Below are 14,484 nucleotides of genomic sequence, written 5' to 3'. Positions count from 1 at the left end.
TGACAAATTGAACACCAATAAAAAATAAATTTATAAAAAATAAGGCCATGTAGAAAGAAATAAAAACTCTATAGGATTAAAAAATAAGCAAACTATATACGTAAAGCAAATGAGAGGGATCCCTGGGTGGCGCAGCGGTTTGGCGCCTGCCTTTGGCACATGGTGCGATCCTGGAGACCTGGGATCGAATCCCACGTCGGGCTCCCGGTGCATGGAGCCTGCTTCTCCCTCTGCCTATGTCTCTGCCTCTCTCTCTCTCTCTCTCTCTCTGTGACTATCATAAATAAATAAAAATTTAAAAAAAATTTTTTAAAAAAAGCAAATGAGAATTGGCAAGAATTAAGCAAGTGTTAAACCTCATATCCAATCACATTTATATCTGACATAATAAAATCTTAGATTTTGCAAATTAATGACTTTCTTAAAAGAACAATACTATAAATTAAAGGCATTTTCCCCTTGTAATATTGAAAAACCACTGGCTTTAGAATAATTTTAGTAAGAACTGACCTAAAAGGAAATCTAGTGATTAACTGTGAATATCATTAGCTGAACTATTGCTGCTACTTCCTGGGTAGAGTCGATCACAGGAGCTTGTCTACACTGAAGGGGCTGTGGACCATGTAGAATTCACTGGGTAAGAAGAGAATTATGCACCATATGTGCACTGTACGATCAGCTGTTTTGTCCTGTCATTTGTCTCCAGCTGAGGACTCAGCCAATAGTCAGCAACAAGCATGAGATATCTGAATGCATATCCTTCCAAATGATTCTATTACCCAATCATTAAGAACCCCCAATTTCTTAGTCTTTGAAGATGAGGCCCTAGACATCATGAAGCAGAGAAGAGTCATCCCTCTATTCTTGTGCCCTGAATTCCTTTCCCACAGAATATGTGAATATAATAAAGCAGTTGTAAACCAGTAAAACAACTAGACCAATCTGCTTTAGGACACTTGTTAGGGAATAGTAAGTGGTAGAGAAACGTGGAGCCTGGAAGTAGGGAGCCTTCATGATAAAAACATGGCCTTAGCTTTAACACCAGGCTAGATGGGATCTGACTAGACCTTTAGGAGACCATTTGTAAAGCTGAAAATACCTCAGGGAGACAGTTAAAGGATGGGCAGACAGAAGAAAGTGTTATTGGACATTGGAGGAAAGAAGATGCTTGCTGTGAAGTGTTAGAGAGTTTAGCAAAACTGTCGCCTTTGGTAACATAGAAAATAGCAGAAAAAGTAACATTTGAATTAGAAGTCTGGGACATGTGGGTTATGCATATAGCAATGTACAATCACTTGTAAATAAATCATAATGACTCATAAAGACCTTTAATTACTGCCTGTGGGCTGTTTCTGAAGCCTTTCAGCTGTGAGTTTTTAAATATTTTATTTGAATTCAATTTGCCAACATATAGTATAACACCCAGTGCTCATCTCATCATGTGCTCTCCTTACTGACCGTCACCCAGCTACCTCATCCCCCCACCTTCCTCCCCTTTTGCAACCCTTTGTTACCCAGAGTTAGAAGTCTCTCATGATTTATCTTTCTCTCTAATTTTTCCCCACTCATCAACTGTGACTTTTGAGTTTAATCTTTTGAGGTCTTTTTTCTGTTTTTTTTTTTTTAAACATTTACTCATTTCAGAGAGAGAGTGCACATGTGCACATGAATAGAGAGAAGGGGCAGAGGGAGAAGGCTCCACACTCAGGGCAGAGCCCCCTACAGGGCTCAATCCCACAACCCTGAGATCATGACCTGAACCAAAATCAAGAGTTGGTTGTTTAACTGAATGAGCCACCCAGGGACCCCTGTCTTAAGATCTTTTCAATCTCTATTCCACTAAGTCTTACAGGCATTGTTAGTGGCATTTCATCTATGCATTGATATACCAAAGTTAATATTAATAAGAAATTGAAGAACATAATTTATTGGCATTTTTGTAGTAATCACAAGACCAAAGGAAGGACATACACAAATGTGTTCTTTGTTAAATAATGGTAACAAATAATGTTTATATAAGGCTTTAAATTGACAATAAGTATTGCCATATATAATCTCGCTTGGTTTTCTTCGTTACCCTGTTAAGTAGTTGTCATTCCATTTCTTTATGTGAAAATTATCCACAATAAGTTATTTGCCCAAATCTATAGTTAATAAGTGTCTGACCAAGGACTGTATGCCAGGTTCTCTAATTCAAAGACTTTTGTTCTTTTTGAGAAGAATTCTATGTATTTGTTACTTGTAAAGTTTTGGATTAGAGGTTCCTACATATTATGATAGTTGCAATTATTAGCTGTTAAAGGACAAAATTTCATCAAATTGAGAGTCCCATTATGTCCTCTACATGCCACTCTAAAAATAAGAGCTATACCATAGTCAAGTGTTTAAAAGAATAGGAGAAGGATGCCTGGGTGGCTCAGCGGTTGAGCATCTGCCTTTGGCTCAGGGCATGGTCCCAGAGACCCAGGATTGAGTCCTGCGTCGGGCTTCCTGCAGGGAGCCTGCTTCTCCCTCTGCCTCTGTCTCTGCCACTCTCTCTGTGTCTCTCATGAATAAATGAATAAAATCTTTAAAAAATAAAAAATAAAAGAATAGGAGAAAATATAGATTATTTCAAATAAATGTGAAGAAAAATATTAGAAAAAGTTATACTTTTCTAACCTGGTAATTATTCCCATTGCCAGGTACTTCATGTTCAGAAGGATTCACTGCAGGCTCCATTAAGTAATACTTCTTGATGAACTTTAATTTAATTTATTAGAATTTAATTTCCATAAAACTTAGTAGAAATATGGGCTGTCACAGAGTTTTTAAAAGGAGTCATCTAGTCTGACTATAGCTATTTTGTGAAGTAGAATAAAAGTGCCTTTATTATCTAACTCTTTAGTTCTAAATTATTAATAAAGCAATCTATATTTGTTCTTTGTTAGTATCCAAGGAAACTCTATGATTTAATTGATCTCAATAAGCATGTCTTGAGTATAACCATATGCAAGGTACATGCTGCAGACCTGGAAGCATATAATGGCAATAACCTATGGTCCCTGATCTCCAGTGAAAGCAGCCCACAAACACTTGCATTGACAGAGCAGACTTTGGCAAGTGCCATACATGGAGGGATTATATGTGGTAGAGGAACTGGAGAAGAGATTTAACCCAGACCCACACTGTGTGGGAAAGCTTTAATAAGAAAATATATAAATAAATAAATAAAAGAAAATATAAGTGCACTTAAAGCCTCCAAGACTTGGGGCACCTGGGTGGCCCAGCGGTTGAGCATCTGCCTTCAGCCGAGGGTGTGATCCTGGAGTCCTGGGATCAAGTCCCACATCAGGGTCCCTGCAGGGAGTCGTCTTCTCCCTCTGACTATGCCTTTGCCTCTCTCTCTGTGTCTCCCATGAATAAATAAAATCTTTTTTAAAAGCCTCCCAAATTTGAAGGATGATAAATACTCATATTTCCACTTCAGTTCTATTGAACTATTTTTAACATCCCTATTTGGTAGGCTTGGTTTTGTAAATCCAAGTTCTCAGCAACAACTTTGTATTTAATTCTATATGTATTGATTGTTCACAAAACTTTCATGTAAATTATGACCAATATATCATGGCCTGTAAGACATTTTTCAATAAATAGCATTCATCTTCTCCACTAGACAAGAGATAAATAAAACACATAGTAAAGATGGGCCCAAACTAACATCTGTACTGAGAAGCTTGTATAGGGAGAGAGGGAGATGGAGCAACGCGTGATCCAAATGCACCTGTTAAGCAAACCTTGCTTAATTTACTTGCCAGTCACAGCAAAGCCTGTGGATCAGCTTGCCAATCTATTCTCTGGAACTCTGGGCACTGCTGGAGACTGAGAGAAAGACCAAAGCTTGGTAAAGAGAGTTTTGATTTTTAAAAGAGAGAAGGAAAAGAAATTCCATAATCCAGGAATCTTGAATTTGACCTCAGGCAATATCTTGAACTAGGTTATTTAAAGGGGGATTTACTGCTGTGGTGGGTTTGTGTCTTCCCCAAAATTCATAGATTGAAGTCCTAACCACCAGTATCTCAGGATATGGCTATATTTGGAGATAGGGTCTTTAAAGAGGTGATTAAGTTAATATGAGGTCAGATGGTGGGCCCTAATCCAATATGACTGGTGTCCTACATTTGATCTCATCCAAACAGCCAAAAAACAATATGACTGGTGTCTTTTTTGGAAGAGGATGTTAGGACATAGATACACACAGAGGGATGACCATGTGAGGACACAGGGAGAAAGTGGCCATCTACCAGCTAAGGAGAGAAACCTCAAAAGACACCAGTCCAGGGCACCTGGGTGGCTCAGTGGTTGAGCATCTGCCTTCAGCTCAGGTCATGATCCCTGGGTCCTGGGATAAAGTCCTGCATCAAGGAGCCTGCTTCTCCCTCTGCCTATGTCTCTGCCTCTCTCTCTCTGTCTCTCATGAATAAATAAATAAAATCTTAAAAATGAAGAAGTAACTAATCCTGCTAACACCTTGATCTCAGAATTCTAGCCTTCAGAACTGTGAAAAAATAAATTTCTGTTACTTAAGCCACTCCTGTCTGTGGTATAAGTTGTGGCAGCCCTAGCAAGCTAATACACCTGCTAAGCTAAGTACTAATCACATGGCCACAACATAAAGACAATGACCTTTAATGACTGTTACCACAGTAAATGGGTGCCTAGGTGACTCAGTCGGTTTAATGTCTGCCTTCAGCTCAAGGGTCCTAAGATCAAGGTCCACACTGGGCTCCCTACTTGGCAGGGAGCCTACTTCTCCCTCTCCCCCTGCTTGTGCTTGTGTGCACTCTCTCTCTCTCTCTCTCTCCCCGTTAAATAAATAAAATCTTTTTTTAAAAAAAAAGTTACCACAATAAAAACTATGATTTTTAATGATTTTTATGATTTTTTTATGATTCTCTGTACTCATTATATCATTCAGAACCTGGTCACAAGAGATAAGTCACACCAGTTATTTTAACAGAAGTAATCCAAAAAATTGTTAATTGGAAAAAAAAAAAGTGTTAACTAGCTGTCTTAGTTTCCAGGGGCTGCCGTAACTTAGTACTACAGACTGGATGGTTTCAACACCCGAAGTTTATTGTCTCCTAGTTCTAGAGGCTAGAGGCCCGAGATTAAAGTATCAGGAGGATTGTTTCCTCCTGGGGGCTGTAAGGGAGCATCTGTGAGGGAGAATCCTGGTTTCTGGTGGTTTACTGGCCATCTTTAGCATGCCTTAGTTTGCTGTTGTTACAGCACGCTGGTGTCTGCCTGTCCACATGGCATGCTCTCTGTGGCCGTGTCTGTCTCTGTGACCACGCTTCTCCTTTCTATGAGGACACAGTTATATTGCATTAGGACCCACCCTAATGGTCTCATCTTAACTGGGTCATCTGTGAGGACCTGCAGAACCAACACTAAAATGGAGTCTCTTGTGTTGGGGCAGAAATGAAATTGGCCAATGCAGGTGCTCTAAAGAAAATAAAACTTGGGGCACCTGGGTGGCTCAGTGGTTGAGCCTCTGCCTTTGGCTCAAGGCATGATCCCAGGGTCCTGGGATCGAGTCCTGCATTTGGGTTCCCTGCAGGGAGCCTGCTTCTCCCTCTGCCTATGTCTCTGCTTCTCTCAGTGTGTCTCTCATGAATAAAAAAAGGTCTTAAAAAAAAAAAAAGAAAGAAAGAAATTTAACCTTACTTAGCAGAAGTTGTAAGAAATGACAGCTCTTCTCAGAAACTAGTAGCAGATGCCAGCCAATCCCCAAACACCAAGTCTATCCATGCCATCTCTGGACTTCTTGTTCCCTGACTCAACTACCCTGATCCAAGTAGGGAAAAAGGCCACTTTTTTCAGCTGAAAAAAGCCTAATAACTTCCACAGTTACCCCATAAAAATCCCTTGGTCTGTGAGCAACTCAAAACTCATTGCTCCTAGAGCTTTGAGTTTCCTGGCCTGCAGGTTGAAACCCTCACAATAAATTCTTCTTTCTCCTTTGTTTTACTGTTTCTGATAGACCCTATCCCCAAATGAGGGCATATTCACAGGTAGTAGGGGGTAAGGAACTTCACATCTTTTGAAGGGACACAATTCAATCCATAATATGAGGTAACCTAAAAAGCAAAGCATCTTCACAGAGGTAGCAACTGTAGGCAGAGCTAACACTCCTGAAGTTGGAGGAGCAAAGAAAAGGAGTTGATTATTACAATGTAAAAGCCTGGAGGAGGGGCCCCAAGAAGCTGAAGCTCAGTCACCTGAGGAAGAAGCACTTGCTCTCAGCTGGTGGCGGTGCCTCTGAGGCAGTGCACTGAGGCTGCTCCCGCAAGGACTGCAAACACTCAAATGTTGGGGAAGTTGGATTCAGCTGCTGTACATGAAGGCACTGCTTCCGAGTGAAGTGTCACCTGGAGGATGCCCCCCAAGAACTGCAGGGGAACTGCAAGAGAGGGGAAGAAGCCTCCTTCTTCCTCCTTCAGTCTCTAATGCCCCCTGTGGGCAGATCTCCGCAGGGAGCAGCTGACAAAGCAGAGCTGTGGTTTGCAGAGCTTCCAGCCCCAGCATCGCAAAGCAAAGCAAAGCAAAGCAAAGCAAAGCAAAGCAAAGCAAAGCAAAGCAAAACCAAGCAAAGCAAAGCAAGGATGGTTGGTAGCTGAGGAAAAAAAATCCATATCCAGCACATTTTTCATTGTTTAATTTGATTGAGTCAGGATCAGCAAATGACTCTGTGACTAACAGAGAAAAATGTCTGAGATTGTGGTCCTGCAAATTTGTTTTTTTTTAAGATTTATTTATTTTTAGAGAGATAGAAAGCATGGGGGAGGGGCAGAAGGAGAAGGAGAAAGAGAATCTCATGCAGACTCTGCACTGAGCGCATAGCCTGACTCAGGGCTCAATCCCACAAACCTGAGATCAGGACCTGAGCCGAAACCAAGAGTTGGACATTTAACTGACTGTACTACTGAAGTTTCCCTGTGGCCCTACAAATATTGACCTAAAGGTGTTGCAAAATTCCTGGATTTGTGGTTACTGGTATATATAAATTTTGCCTTAAATTTTTTGTCTATTAAATGGGTATGATAATATAAATATCTTGTAGGATTGTTAAAAGGATACATAAAAAGCACACAGAACACTAGATGACACAAAGAGTTCAGTACTCATTAAATAAATGCTAGCTAATATTTCATTACCATCATGTTTAAATAGATAATCAAAAACTAAAACATTAACCTGTTTTAGGGACGATATTTTCCTATACAGGGAATTAATGAAACTTAAGATACAGGCATTTGCTCATTGCCAATAAAACATCTGCAAATAAATGAAAACAATATGATTGTCTACTACTAATTGATAGTGGCTCCCTGGATTTGCTGCTCTGAGAATCTGAGGCGCCATCTGGGTTTGGAGGGAAAGAAGTTCAAAATTAGTTAGCGATCTCTACTAACTGCATGAGAGAAGTCATAGGTGGAACTCCTGTCTCCTCCACGATTTTATCAACATTGGTAAAATGGTATGGCTTTAGGGTCAAAACTTTATTCAAATTCTAGACTGAGAATGGAGATAACACCTTCTCCAATGGTAATTTTGAGGATTAAATGAAACAAAAAGAAAGAGAATTCTACCATCTTTATGGAACTCAGTATTAGTTGTTCTTTCTCCTATATGCAGTAGGACAACAATGCATAATAAACCTATAACTGTGTTTATACTTATTAAATTTCATAATGCTGTTATGATTTAATCAGCTATATAAAAAATAGTCATTATAAAATGCATTTTCTTATAAAATGGCTAACATATTCCAAATTTATTTATTCTATAGCAGGATACCTACAGTCACATCATTTATCCCTCAAACTTAAATGAAACTGTTTTTGGAGAATGACTAAGTATGGATAAAGTTTGGCCTCTCTATACATATAATTACTTCACCATCTACAGGTGATGCAGATTAAATGTGATTTGTTATCTTTCCTTATCTATTGCTGAATTAGGAGACAATTTTCTTTTACTTTTTTACTAATATGAAGGGCAATAAAATGCAATTTTTCATCATCTGAGAAACAAAAGGAACAATTTCATGGGTAAAAATAAGTAGCTTCCATGGAGGAAGATCTGGTTAGAATAGACCCTTGTTTTGTTGTGAAAAGGTTAGTGTCCATGTTTCAGTTTTGCCATTAAATGAATTTCATGAACTTCATGTAGTTCCGTGAAGTATCTGCTGCAGATAGTGCATTTTTCTAACATACTCTTTCAAAGGCGTCCCTTACAGAAATCAAAAGTACTCTATACTTGTCAAAAAAATCTGGTGAACATATAAATATTCATAAATAGCATCAGACAGACATGTTATTTCTCGGATCTTCAGTTTTCTTTCTACTTCATTGTTCAAATAGGCAGCACCACCTGGTGGCTAAATAAAATTATTGAAATTTTATTGCATCTTAAAAATGAAGAAAATGTAGTCAGCAGCAGAAAAATACCTAATTATTTTTTACATTAAGTTGGGGCTATTCCTTATGAATTTTTATGCTTACTGGTTTTCTCGTTTTAGTTATGTCTAGTTTTAAAAATACATACAACTAAACATGACAAGTTTTATCCATTGTTAAATATTCTTGTTTTCTGTATACTCTTTAGTGTTTATGAAAAGATATACTTGTATAATTTTAATGATGCTATTTTTAAAACTAAAATTTAAAATACTTTTGCAAAATTCATCCTCTTGAGACACTTTAATTCACTCACTAAAATTATCTTATTGCTCTTCTCTTGAAACTATTCTCATTTGTAAAGAACCCTAGTCACAGACATTTTAAAAATAACTTTACTTATAAAATACCATCAAAATTAATAGGAGTTATTTGGAGGAAGGCATGTAATTATTACATTGTAATTATGGCTTTAGACGCAGTATTGAGTTTCCAAAGATACACTGGATTTAAAAAGAAAAGAGAAAAAAAGTAGTGCTGCTGCCCTCTTGTGGTTTAAAGTGTGTATTTTTCTCTAGAAATAAAATCCTAGCATCTAAGAAATAATGCTTTTGATATTTAATGACAAAATTGAGTATGAGCTATGTTTTTACATTTGACAAAAGTAATATAATAAATAGTCCACTAAATACCATAGCTAGGAGTTGGAATGTTCTAGTTAATTCTATATCATTGATAATAGAAGCCTGGTGATTAACTTATTTTAATCTGTTTGGTAAAAAAAAAAAATTAACCATAAAAATCCCCTCTCATGTAACTTTTAGCATTCTTCACCCATTCCATGGAATATATTTTTGCAAATGGGTAAGGATAAGCCAGCACCCTCCAAATGAAACTGGAAACTAGTGTAATTTCCTACTTTCCTAGTGTTAACATAGTAGAATAAATTACCTTCAAACTACTTCAAAATTCACACAAAACCAAATACAAAACAAAAACCAAAACCAAAATCCTTTTTCATTTTGCTACTGTTTTAGCCTGGGATAAGTTCAGGAGTCTTTTCCAAGGTCCAGGACGTGCATTTACCTCACTGAAACACTCTGGCCCTTGCAATTATTGCACTGAAAGGAAAACAAGCTTTAGATGCACATTCCAAATGGAAGAGCCAAGCTTCCCTCGCATTGGCTCTGCTGTTCTGCTTCTAGAAATGAATAGTGCTTTTCAGATTTCTCCATATGAACAGGACTAATTCTCTAAGAGCCTGCTCCGTGTTTACATCTCTCACCTCCCAAGCGCGTTATTGTGGATTAAAGGCAAACAAGACCGAAACAAAGGGATGATTCTGCCCAGGGCCTTAAACCCCAGGCACTGTTTTCCAACTCTCTCTGAAATTTCCTCTGACCACCCCTTCTCTATAATATCCTACAATGCTATCCTATTGAGAAAATAGGATTTTGTGATTACTGAGGAGGGAATATAAAGCAATCGTTTTTATTCTGCCCTTATTTGCTTAGTTCCAGAGGAAACAAGCAGTTGCTAGCAAAAATGGGAGGTATGGCTTGGGGCACCACTGTCCCACGGAGCCTGGCATTCTGGTGCCTCTTGTGGTCTTCATGTGCTACTTTTCCCCTGGGGACTTGGGCTTTTTAACATCACTTCATCTGAGTGGTTTTATTTGAGGAAGGGATATTTCCTTTTTCTCTTTCTTATCTTTTCTTAAGTAGCCTCTAGATTGACCCAGAATACCATTAGCAGAAGAAGAGTGAGAGCAAGGGGAGCGGGCCTGTGGCACTCACCATGCTCAGGGCTGTTCGTACAAGATCAGCGCTGCTGATTCCTATCTATTTAACGGAAAAAACAGGATCTGTAGGGGGCAGAGAGAGGCTGGGTTGTCCAGCTTAGAACGAGACCTGAGTTTTGCATGTCCCAACCATGCACTGAAGAAGTTCCCACCTGATCCTCTGTTCTTTGCTTCCCCAATCAGCTGCAAACACTCATTCTGATCCACAGATCTATTCTATGCTGTCTGACCCTTGAACACGAGAGATCGGGGATATGGTGAAGGAGAAGCAGAGAAAACTGAGAAGCTCACAATGTGGGTACCTTCCTGTCAGGCAGCAACTTCTCTACCCAGATGCAGCCCTGCCACATGCCCCGACCGTGGTGAGCTCTAGCTGTCCCAGAACTCACTGAATCCTTTCCTCTGATTTCCCCAGAAGGGACTCGTAAACCTTCAGTGAGATGAAGGGACGCTCTGTTCAGCATATCTTCTCCTTTAAGAGTCTTGATTACAGTGCCAACATTGCCCTTGCCTCATGCAGCTAGGATGGCTGATGCTACTCATTTGAGAGAGGGAGGGCGAAAGAAGAACTCACTGAGAATCTCTAAGATCCTGGTAAAAATCTGTCTTAGATACCTGTGGGAGAACATATGTTTTTAATTTGATGATTTTCCTTTAAATTTATGTATGCACTTGGCACATTCTCCTGTACACATGTGACATAGATAAGCAACCTTAAAATTTATGTAACAGAAACCATTAGTTGACATAGTACTGGGTGAAACAAATCAGATTTGGAAGAGGGCATACTCTCTCTATAAAAAAACAAAACTAGAGCAATGGTTATCCTTATGGGGATGGTAACTGATATGAAGCACACGGGGGCTTTGGGGATGCTGCTAATATTCTGTTTCTTGATCTGTGTGCTGATTAAACGGGTATATTCACATTATGACAATTAACTACCTTTCCAAACCCATGGGAAGGATTGATTCTAAAGTGTTCTTATTATCCCATTCACCTTGAATTAGACACCCAAAACCCAAAGGCAAGAGGCAGAAGCTCATTTAATTCAAGTTTAGTGAACAAACACAAAAGTAGTATCACTTATCTCTCATCTGCCTCGTCTGGTCTATATATCAAATTAGAGACACTCAGAGCCCAGAGCTTCTCACAGCAGTGGATGTGATGGGAGCCACCATTCTCCTACTACACTTGACTGCTTCTGGCCCATGCCTGAGGTAGGTATTGAGGGATGGCAAGGAGATGAGCCAACTCTCAAAGCATCTTCTGATCAAGCAGAATGTGCACAGATATTCACCTCCTTTGACCATGCTTCAGCCTCTCACAGTACTCTCTCTACTTGCCACTGTCACTTGGTTAAGTCTTGCTTGCCCTTGTATTGACATCACCAAGTTTCCTCTCAGTGAAATGGGGCTTTATCTGTTGGTGGTTCAGGTATCCATCTTTCTTAGAAAAGCAAATATTAACAAAATTAAAATGTGGCACTTTTAGATAGAAAATGTGATAGTGGAAATGACAAATAAATACTTGCATTTTTAGAAAAGTTGCATCTTCCAAGGCAAGAACATTCAAACAACTTTTTAAGAAAAGTCTCTATACACTCCCACTGTTGATAGAAGTACTATTCCGTGGAAATTTCAATGATGGTGGAAATGTTCTATCCTCTAAACACTAGCCAATGTGGCTAAAGGCTCTTGAAATATGGCTGGTGTGACTGAGGAGCTAAAATGTTAACTTAATTGTAATTTAATTAAACACATGTATCAGACAGTGCAGCTCTATAGGAATACAAGTTCCTTTGCCGCTGTGATCCTGACAGTGTTCTCTTTTATAAACTCCACTACTGAACCGCTGGTGTTTTGCCCTTTATGCTTCAACCACCTTGATTTACTTAAGGTAATTCACATGCCATTTCTCTCCACCATCTCCTTCTTCATCCTGTCCCTTCTGCGCAGAGAGCCCTTCTTTCTCATTCTTCCACGTTTTACATCTTTCCACTTCCAGCCTCTTTATCTTCTAACATTCTTGGTCCATTAGGGAAGCATCCTTGACCTACTAATTCTTAGTTAAGTACCCACTTTGTTTCCTTTCCAAAGTATATTGTGCTTCTTTATCATAAAACTCCACTGAAATATAATGATCTCATATGCATCTTCTTTTTCACTGTCTTCTAAGTTCCTTGAGGGTCTTATACATTGTTGTGTTTCCAAGTATTAAGGCAAATAGAATGCATTAAGTAAGGGTTCCATGAATTAATGAATGAATTATAAGGAAAGTAGCAGTCTATCCAAGAGTCTGTAGTGTTATATTTCCAAGTATTAAGGCAATTAGGTTGTATTCAACTAGGGTTTCATGAATGAATGAATGAATTATAAAGAAAGTAGCAGTCTATCCAAGAGTCCATAGCCCAGAGATCTGGGAAGTTAAGGAGTTTGTGGAAGGGGGCAAATACGTCTTGAGGGAATCCCCTGGAAAAAAAACCCAAAAGTGGTCTACAAATTAATTATAACATACTTATTAAAATTATACTGATCACTTTTAGTGTATTGTGCTATTTTGAGGGCTTTATTTTTGTAAACATAAAGAAGGTTTAAATTCATTCTCAGCCCTGGTTCCTCTAAATTAAGTTTCTGTTGTACGTGGGAGTTCTCAGAACCTCACCTGCAGACCCGTGACTAAAGTCCCTGCCATGTCCTGTGTCTCTGCCCCTGGGAGTCCTGGTCACCCACATATTTGCTCAGAGTTGCTTTGTTCCTCATGGAAGCACACTTGACTGCAGCTGTTTCTCAAACATCCATGCTTAGGGCTCAATGCTGGATGAATTATCCAGAGGATCCTTTGTAATTTTTAATCACTGTTTTAAAAATGTAAAATTAACATAACAGCAATGTTAAAGCCCATTTTTTAAAAAATGTACTATTACAGAAACTTAATTTAGAGGAACCAAGGCCAAGAATGAATTTAAACCTTCTTTATGTTTACAAAAATAAGGCCCTCAAAATAGCACAATACACTAAAAGTGATCAGTATAATTGTAATAAGTATGTTATAATTAATTTCCACTTACGACCTCTTACTAGCTTTTAAATGTGTTGTTGCTGTCAGAGATAAGATGTGTAAGAAGAGAATAGCAACATTGTAATATTTAGGCCTGGTCCAGTATGCAAAATCCTGCTGCCTTTCTGGTCTTACACCTTGGAATGGGCAGCAATGTGAATATCTCGTAGAGAACAGACGAGAACGGGCATAGAGCCATCTTGGGAAGGAGCCCTCCATGAGGGATCGTTTCCTGCCAGGAGCAAATCCACATTAGCCCAAAGAGACTAGCGATGAACTGTCAGATGTAGCCACCGAGAGGAGCGGCCATCAGTGATTATCTGGGGCTTACATCTACCCATGCCAGAAAATGAGTTTGTGTTCCCCAGCAAGGATTTTTGCACAAAAGCAAGCAAGGATGAGAAAAAGAAGTAGTCTTTGGATAGCATTTGCTGTACCCAGGTGGTTTTAAAGCCATAGATTGCATACCTGTCAAGTTATGCTATGCTTTGCTGAGTCTTCCCTCTTGCCTCCTCCCAGTTCTCACTCTGAAGATGCCAAAGGCTGCATAGTGAAAGGGTGCCAAGAGGTGTAAAATTACATGAAAGATTGAAGTTTCAATATTAGATCAGACTAGACTTTTTTTTAATTTTGAAAGAATTTAAGGCTTACAGAAAAGTTGCAAAAATAGCACAGAGTTCCCATATAATTTCACCCAGCTTCCCCTCAGGTTAGCATCTTATATAACCATAGTACAATTATATAAAGGAATTCATATTGAGTAGAATACTATTACCTGAGCTACAGAACGCAACTGGATTTCACCAGCTATTCCAGTGATGTCCTTTTAATGTTCCAGGATCCAGCCCACATGGTATTTAATTTTTATGTTTCCCTAGTCTCCTCTTTGGTTCTTTCTTGTCTTTTATGACCTTGAAGGAGTCCTGTTGGTTATTTTGTAGATTATCTCTCAGTTTGAGGTTGTTGATGTGTCCTTTCATGATTGGATGAAGGTCATGTATTTTAGCAAGAATACCACAGAACTGATGCACCCTTCTTGATGCAGAACATCAGAGGATATATGATACTAATAAGATAAATTGCGTGTATCTATTGCTAACAGTGCTAACTGGGCGGAGGTGGTGTCAGCCGTTTACCCACTCTAAGGTTGGTAGTCTTCCCTTTTCAACTAATAAAGAT

At 38.9% G+C, this 14,484-nt stretch overlaps 1 long non-coding RNA gene across 2 annotated transcripts in view; it reads right to left on the bottom strand.

The window, feature by feature from the left end:
* LOC112662432 (uncharacterized) overlaps nt 1–14,101 on the bottom strand; it is a 99,043-nt gene extending 84,942 nt beyond the window's left edge. Inside the window, exon 1 of one of the 2 annotated variants that reach the window (XR_004814634.2) lies at nt 14,081–14,101. This is a non-coding gene — a long non-coding RNA (uncharacterized LOC112662432). The remainder of the gene's footprint in view (nt 1–14,080) is intronic. The other variant, XR_007401875.1, reaches the window with a different exon arrangement.
* Between the last annotated feature and the right edge of the window lie 383 nt (nt 14,102–14,484).

This window comes from Canis lupus, chromosome 13, assembly GCF_003254725.2.
Source record: "Canis lupus dingo isolate Sandy chromosome 13, ASM325472v2, whole genome shotgun sequence".
NCBI lineage: Eukaryota > Metazoa > Chordata > Mammalia > Carnivora > Canidae > Canis > Canis lupus.
This window is presented reverse-complemented; position numbering and strand designations above follow the sequence as displayed.